This window comes from Sciurus carolinensis, chromosome 5 (assembly GCF_902686445.1).
Source record: "Sciurus carolinensis chromosome 5, mSciCar1.2, whole genome shotgun sequence".
NCBI classification, from domain to species: Eukaryota; Metazoa; Chordata; class Mammalia; order Rodentia; family Sciuridae; genus Sciurus; species Sciurus carolinensis.
Window position 1 is genome coordinate 77,844,597 of NC_062217.1, and position 8,230 is coordinate 77,852,826.

Consider the following 8,230-nt stretch of genomic DNA (forward strand, 5'->3'; position numbering starts at 1 on the left):
AAATATATGAACATAAATAATTTTAAATGACAAATAATAAAAGTCTAATAGAAATCTCTTTTGCATTTTTCCTTCAAAAATCCAAGTATTTGCTTATACAGATCAGTTTCAGTTGAAAAGTTACCAAATATTAGGTAGAATTAGGAGTCATTTGGTAGCTTTAACCTTTAGTGTTTCAGGCAAAAGTTATACTCCCTTTAGGAAGGAACTTACAAACTGAATTAACCTGGTGTTCAAACTCTTATGAAAATCACTTTAAATAGTTCAAAGAATTAATCTACGTCACAAGATTTTATTTTTTTCAGCATTAGCTCATTGTTTAGTTATGCATTTATTTAATCATATTTTTCATTCATTTAATTTTTTGGAGAAAAATTCTTACCTGCTGTCCATTCTAGACTGGAATGGATCTACTGGGCTCAAGTGATTCTCCCACCTCAATTTCTATAGAAGCGAGGACTAAAAAAATAAATATGCCACCATGCCCATTCACTAAATCATTTCAAGTATCTTCTAAATTATTTATCAAGCAAAATTCTCAGAACAATGCATTACCAAAGCCAAGTTTTAAAAATTACCCCTTGAAAACAGGCTGATTCTTTCCTAGGTTAATCTTTTCTCTGCAACTCATTGAAGATAACCAACATAGCCAAAATATAACACTAAAGTTCAGTGTTCAACTCATTTCCTCAAGAGCTTCTGGCTAAGAAGATACACAGCATGCACCCTATTACTACACTTGATCATTTTACCAAATAATTTGCCTCCTATTGCCAGATCTTTTTTATTTCAGTTATGGTAAAACCTGCATTTATTTGCAGTTCATGCTAATATATCATATATTAAAATTAATATAAACAGTCAGGTGTGGTGGTGCACTCCTGTAATCCCATTGGCTCAGGCGGTTGAGGCAGGAGAATGGGAAGTTCAAAGCCAGTCTCAGCAACTTGCTGAGGCCCAGAGAACATCTTTCTAAATAAAACATAAAAAAAGGACTGGGGATGTGACTCAGTGCTTAAGTGCCCCTGGGTTCAATCCCCAATACCACAACAGTAACAACCAATAACATTAACAAGTGGTGATGCATTTATATAGAGAAACACCATGGGTATTAGGTTGAATGATATTTGAGAAATCTGTTTCAAGATGTCTTAAGTACCTTGAGAAAATTTTACTAAAATCTACAAATTGCCCTTTACCATAACTTGCTATTGAACTGAAAGTTGTAGCAGAAAATTAATGACTTCACATATCTCAACACCTATTTTACCTGTACTAGTATTTGGTTACAATAAATATATATATATATATATATATATATATATATATATGCTTTTTTTTTTGGTGGGAGGGGCAGTCTGGAGATTGAACTCAGGAGCACTCAGTCCTATTTTTTTTTTTTTTTCAATTTGATTTAGAGACAGGGTCTTACTGAGTTGCTTAGGGCCTTCTTTTCACTGAGGTTGGCTTTGAAGTCACAATCCTTCTGCCTCAGCCTCCCGAGAGGCTGGGATTACAGGCGTGAGCCACCTCACCCCACTGAGAGTGTTCTCTTTGGAACACAAAAAAAATTTAGTAAGGAAAAGAGGGAAAGGGGAAAAATAGAGAATCGAATTGGAGCAAAGCTTATTCCATGCTTGTACAATAATCTTAAAATATGAACCCCAATATTATGTATAACACAAATGTACAAATACCAAAAGAAAAAAAAATCTGTGAAGACCAACATTAAATCACTGTGTTTGACAAATTTCTCCAGGGGAAAAATTATACATGATTATATATGTAGTTTTTAATTGGTTTATGTGATCAGAGATGGGATAGTCCTCAAATCCCACAATGCCAACTTTCAGGTTGGAAAGCACAGGAAAACAATAGATACTCAGTTCAAAAAACTGGAGCTGGCACTGTGGCATATGCCTGTAATCCCAGTGGCTCGGGAGGCTGAGGCAGGAGGATCTTGAGGATCTCTAGTTCAAAGGTAACCTCAGCAACAGTGAGGCCCTAAGTAATTCGGTGAGACCCTATCTCTAACTAAAATGCAAAATAGAGCTGGAGAGGTGGCTCAGAGACTGAGGGCCTCTGAGTTCAATCCCTGGTAACCCCCTGGTAAGCACCTCTGCAAAAAAGGTGGAAATCTCAAAACAAGAGGGGCCTTGATACAGCTCCAGCCAGAGGCCTCTTAGGCTTAGGAGTCCCTTACAGTAACTAGTACAAGTCCAAGTTCAAAATCTGAAATCTTGAATCTGATGTCCCCTAATGACAGCTGCAGGAAACCCTCCCACAGAAAAATAATTAAGTGTGTACCAGTGTGAATGGCTGTGCATAGTGCTTTGTGCTTATGTGTTGTACGCAGCACCTTTCTTCCTCTTTCTGTTCCACCCTGTCTTCCCCACTCAGTTCTCTAACACACATGCCAATTGTCTTAGTAAACCCCCTTACGGACACACACCCAGGAGTGCACTGTACCAATTTTATGGGCAACTCACAATCCAGTCAGATTGACATTAATATGTACAGTTACTGTGGGTATATTGGAGCAGGAAACAATATTATTTCATTATAATTTCTGAACACATAGCAGAACTGCAAAGAATTTTCAGACACACTAACAGCAAGTTTCTTGTTCCCTTGAAACTTAAAAAGTACTTTGTTAAGAACCATTTTGGTTCCTGTACCTTTAAAACCTATATTGAGTATTCTTCAACTATGTGTTTTATTGATGAGACTATTTGGAAATAATTAATTTTGTTTTATCTGCTATCTTTTAAATGGATTGAAAGGTTTTATTCTTTTTCACTTTTTTCATTAATTAATTGTAACCAATACATCTTCTACTCTTCTAATTATTCTTCCAGAAATTTGAATATGCATGTATTTAAGTCTAAATTGATGCATATTTTACTTTACAGTTAGCATTTTGCTAAGTATATATTATTATTATCCAGCATATTAGGCTACTTTGATTTTTTAACCATCTTATTTAGATATTATCACTTTTTATATTCAATAATTATTTAGAAATATCTATTATTCAGAAATACCTATTAACTTAATTTTTATTTTTATTGCATATTTATTACACCTGAGCCGTTTTTTAATAATATTTGCCATTTTAATGAAACATATCTTTAGATTTTCTTTTAATAAACATTTTCTATAATATGAAAGCACATTTACCTTGTTCGACTTTGTTGAGTAATAATTGTAGACTGATACTGATTTTCTTTCAACAGGTATTTTTCAAGCATCTACTTGCTTCCTCCATTGTTGTTATGCATAACTTGTTGACATCATTTGTATTCCATTTTAGGTAATCCGCTCTTTCTTTCTGAACACTTTAATGAATTCCTAGATGTTCAGCAGATCTACATACAAGTGACTAGGAGTTGATTTCTTTTTAGTTGTCTTTTTGTTCTTGCTTAATATGAAGATAGATCTTATTCAGCTTTGAGCTGTTATCTGCAAATTTTGTCTCTTATGTATTCATTTTATTTTTGACATTCTGGGATGCCAGTTGAAATTCATTACTTTATTCACCATGGTTCTTAACATTTTAATGTTTTTAAATTTTTTTGCTTGTAAGGCTCAATTTTATAATTAATGCTATTTTGATAAGTATTTTGCTTTTTAAATTTTAAATTCATTATAATGTTCACATAATATTTTAGTTCTTTCTAAATTTATGCAGAAGTTTTAGTAATTTCCTAAGATTTTGCCAAATTTTTAAGCACTTCTAACAAGATTGATCAAACTTTGATCATAAGAAAATTGTAGAGTTCCTTGGCTAGAACAGGAAAGCCACGCACTTCAGTGAACTTCCCACCTTGTAATTATTCACTCCATCTCAGACTCAGACCTCAGTCCAAGTGCCTAGCTACACGCTGCTGTGATTACAATGTTTGACATATTTTGTTGTTTCAAGGACTCCTAGTTGTCATCAGAAGCCCCCTTCCTTTTTCCACAATCACCATCACAAGATCTCAGATCACAAAACTCAGATCACCCATCCCTTCATGAAGACAATCTTTGCTTTGATTGCAAGTGCCTCAATATTACAAGAATTCTCTTCCCCTATTGAAATACTCTACCAAATAAGAGACCTCTTTATCTCAGTTCAGCTTTGTTTTTAATTTGACATATCTTTGTATCTTAATATTTATAAAAAATATAGATTACATTCCATTTCTGATTTTTCCAATATTTTTATTTTGCAGGGATATTTCTTTTTTAACACAGGGGAAAACTATTACAGATGTATATATTTTTTCTCAAGCATTTAGTAATTGTTAATAATAAATACTCTTTCCCTATAATACTAGTTTCAAAAAACCATTAGAGACTTGTATTATGAAAGTGAATTATACAAGTGGGTTTTATTTTTTTTTTCTTTTTCGTTTTTTGTTTGTTTGTTTGTTTCTGCTTGTCTTTCTGTTATCTAGCAAACTGAGAATGTAATCTAACATTCTGAAATGGGATTCTTCAGGTCACTGAGGAAGCATAAATTTGGGCTTCTACAAAAATGAGAGCTTGTGATTGTGAAATCTCCAGGAAAACTAAAATATATGTTCAATGCATGTTCTCATAAACTCTGACTCACACAGAGCAAAAATTAAAACATGCAATGTCTATTTATGTAGTTCTGTAGGACTTTAAAAATATTCTGCTTCTCCTATAGAATATGGATATCCTTGTGGAAGTCCTAAATTAGGGTCAGACTGACCACATAATTTTCCAAAATATTAGAATTTGTTCTTTTCAGCATGGTGGGAATAAATGATAGCTACCTTCCAGGTCATGAAGATTGGAAGCCAGTAGAGTATGTCTATTTCTCTGCAGTCTGCTTCTGATTGTTACTTCATCCCAATGGAAAAGCAAATGAGCTATAAAATATTTTTAAAATACCTTTTATCAGCATCTTTAATAGGGGGTATTTCTATTTTTACAGAGATATCAAATCAACAATTGACAAAGATATGGAAATTATTTTCCCTATGTCTAATGGTACTCCATCTATATTTTTTAAATTTTTTTATTGTAAACAAATGGGATACATTTTGTTTCTCTATTTGTACATGGAGTAAAGGCATACCATTTTTGTAATCATAAATTTACATAGGTTAATGTTGTTTGATTGATTCTGTTATTTTTTTTCTTTTTTTTTATTGTAAACAAATGGGATACATGTTGTTTCTCTGTTTGTACATGGCGTAAAGGCATACCATTCGTGTAATCATAAATTTACATAGGGTACTGTTGTTTGATTGATTCTGTTATTTTTTCCCTTTCCCCCACCCCTCCCACCCCTCTTTTCCCTCTAAACAGTGCTTCCTTCCTCCATTCTTGCCCCCCTCCCTAATCCTAACCCTAACCCTAACCCTAACACTAACACTAACCCCTCCCACCCCCCATTATGTGTCATCATCCGCTTATCTGTGAGATCATTCGTCCTTTGGTTTTTTGAGCATGGCTTATCTCACTTAGCATGATATTCTCCAATTTCATCCATTTGCCTGCAAATGACATAATTTTATTATTCTTTATGCTGAGTAATATTCCATTGTATGGTACTCCATCTTTGATAACCTATTACTGCTTTTGCATTTAAATAAGATGCTATACTTCTCTGTAACTGTTGGTTATAGCTAGAAAGCTTTCAAAAAACAGGGGCAGAAGAGTTCCAAAAAAAAATTTCTTCATAATATTGGAGATATTCTTACTAAATTTTCATCTCTTGTTTCTTATTTTGTTACTCTAACACAAATATTATTTTTAAATATATTGTAGGTGAAATTTTAATGACCACATGGTATAAGAAGCAATGAGTTGAATTTTAGCTATTTCTGATATAGTACAATTTAATCCTCTTGAATGTAAATTATTAGTTTTATAATATTACATATCTAGTTCAGCACTCTTTGATTTTCTAAACTGAATCATGTTTCATAATATAGCATATTCAATATAGGCTTTAAGAAAGCAATGCTGTCCTCTACTGAAGTTTTGCTAATTCATGAGGATAGAGGAGTTATTCAATCATTTCCAGAATAATAGGTGTGTGTATATATGCATATGCACATGCATATATACATGTTTGTATATATGCATGTGCAAATATGGGCACACATGTGAACATACATGCATACACAAATGGGCAATTCATACATATCTGTGCATGTCATATATACAAATATATGTATATTTTCATGACAGCACCTTTAGTTATGTGAGATAGAGAAATGACATTGGACAAAAATCGTGCTACTATCATAGTTAACATTTTTACCAAGAACTTAATGATCAGGATTCCCATGGATAGTCCATGAATCCAGATTTCATTTAGAGTATGCCTATTGCTCAAATTATTTCTTATTCTACCTTAAATTCTCTTCACAATAAACTGGGAAATGTGTGAAACTGATATTTTATATGAATTATTATTACTAGCCTCCATCTATATCTATCAACCTGGATCTCTGTTCATGAACTTCTCAGTCTCTACTGCTACTAACTATGCCTTGAAATTCAAAACTATCTTTTCAAAACTGTTTTTTATGTATAGATACCATTCTTTGTCAAATTCTTAAGAATATCACTTCATCATTTTTCCATGTTTAATTTTCTTTCCTTTAACTATTGGATTATTTGCCTGCACCTCCAAGCATACTATTATTTTTTTCCTCTAAAAGACAAATTGTCTTAGTGTCACTTCTCTCTTCAGCTACCACCTTACTTTTCTTCTACTCTTTTGAACCCTCTACAATTGTTGGTCTAATTTACCATTGCATAAACTTATCCCAAAAAACTGAAATCTTATTGTCAGATGCAGTGGTTTTCAGTCTTCTTTTACTTCAATATTAGAGGAGATTGAAACAATGAGTCATATTCACTTCCTGAAATACTTTTATTCTATGGTATTTCTCTGTCGTAGCTTTCCTCTTACTATTCTGCACATTCTTTTAGCTGGTTAGTCTTTCAACGTGTTCTTTCTCATCTCCCCAGTGTCTTAGCACTCCCAGGCTTTGATCTTGGATTTGTTCATTTGTTCCTCTATACTCACTCCCTATGCAATTTTATGTATTTTTCTGCTAACAACCATGATGTACACAAGGAACTCCCATGCATGGATCTGTAATCAGAACTTTTCTTCAGTATTCTAAGCTTATGCATGTGGTCTATCTTAGCATATCCTCTTCAATGATGATCAGACATTTCAAAATTTGCATTTCTTAAATGGAGACACTGATGGCTTAACAACCGTGGACCTCCAGTAATCTTTTTAATTTCACTAAAGGGCAACTCTATTATTTCACTTGGTCAGCCTAAACATCTTTGCATCATCCATGACAATTTTCTTGCCTTCATGATCTATATCTCCAGCCCATTTCTGAAAACTTCACCTTCAGTATGGCCACAATTTACCCATGATTCCTCACCCACGTGGCTGCCACTTAGTCTAGTCTACCATTTTCTCTTGCCTAGATCTCTAGTAGCTCCTTAAGTGATCCCCTTAATTCTGTGCCTGCTATAGTAATTGTACTTAAAATAAGATGCTAAAATTCCTACATTGCTTTTCTAGATTTCCATTTCACGTCAGAACTTACTTGAAGTCTTTACTATAATATTCAATGCTGAACAGAACCTCTTCCCCTGTTGTTTTCTTCACTGGTCTTTATTCTTTCTTGTCTTTCGTATTTTCAGACATTCTGGCTTCTTCCTCCTCTTGAACATGCTAAATGTATCAAAACTTCAACCCATTGGTCCATTTTCTTGTGGCATGCTTGTTTATTTCCACTTTAGAATGCAAGTTACGTTAAGCAACTTGTATCTATTTTATATTCAATGCTCTCCTTGTTACCTAGGAGAATATTTAAGGTACAATTTATTTTCAAAAATATATGGTTAATTGAATAAATGAGTAAGTTGAACTGATAAATTGGTTCTACACACTACCATAATTTGTCAAATTTTTGAAGAAAATATCTCACAACCTTAATTTATGACATTGGTATGAAAAAGTACAATGTGTCTCTTTTTTTTTTTTTTCCCCTATTTTTGGCTGACCATAGGACTTTCTTCTAAAATGTGGATAATTTTAGACTTTAATTCCAATGTTACCCTGTTTTGTGTTAGTATGTTTTTCTGGTTGTTTACTGGTTGATCACTTAGTAATCACTTAGTGGTAGGTGATTTCAGTCAAAAATTAAAATATCTTTTAATTCTGCTAAAT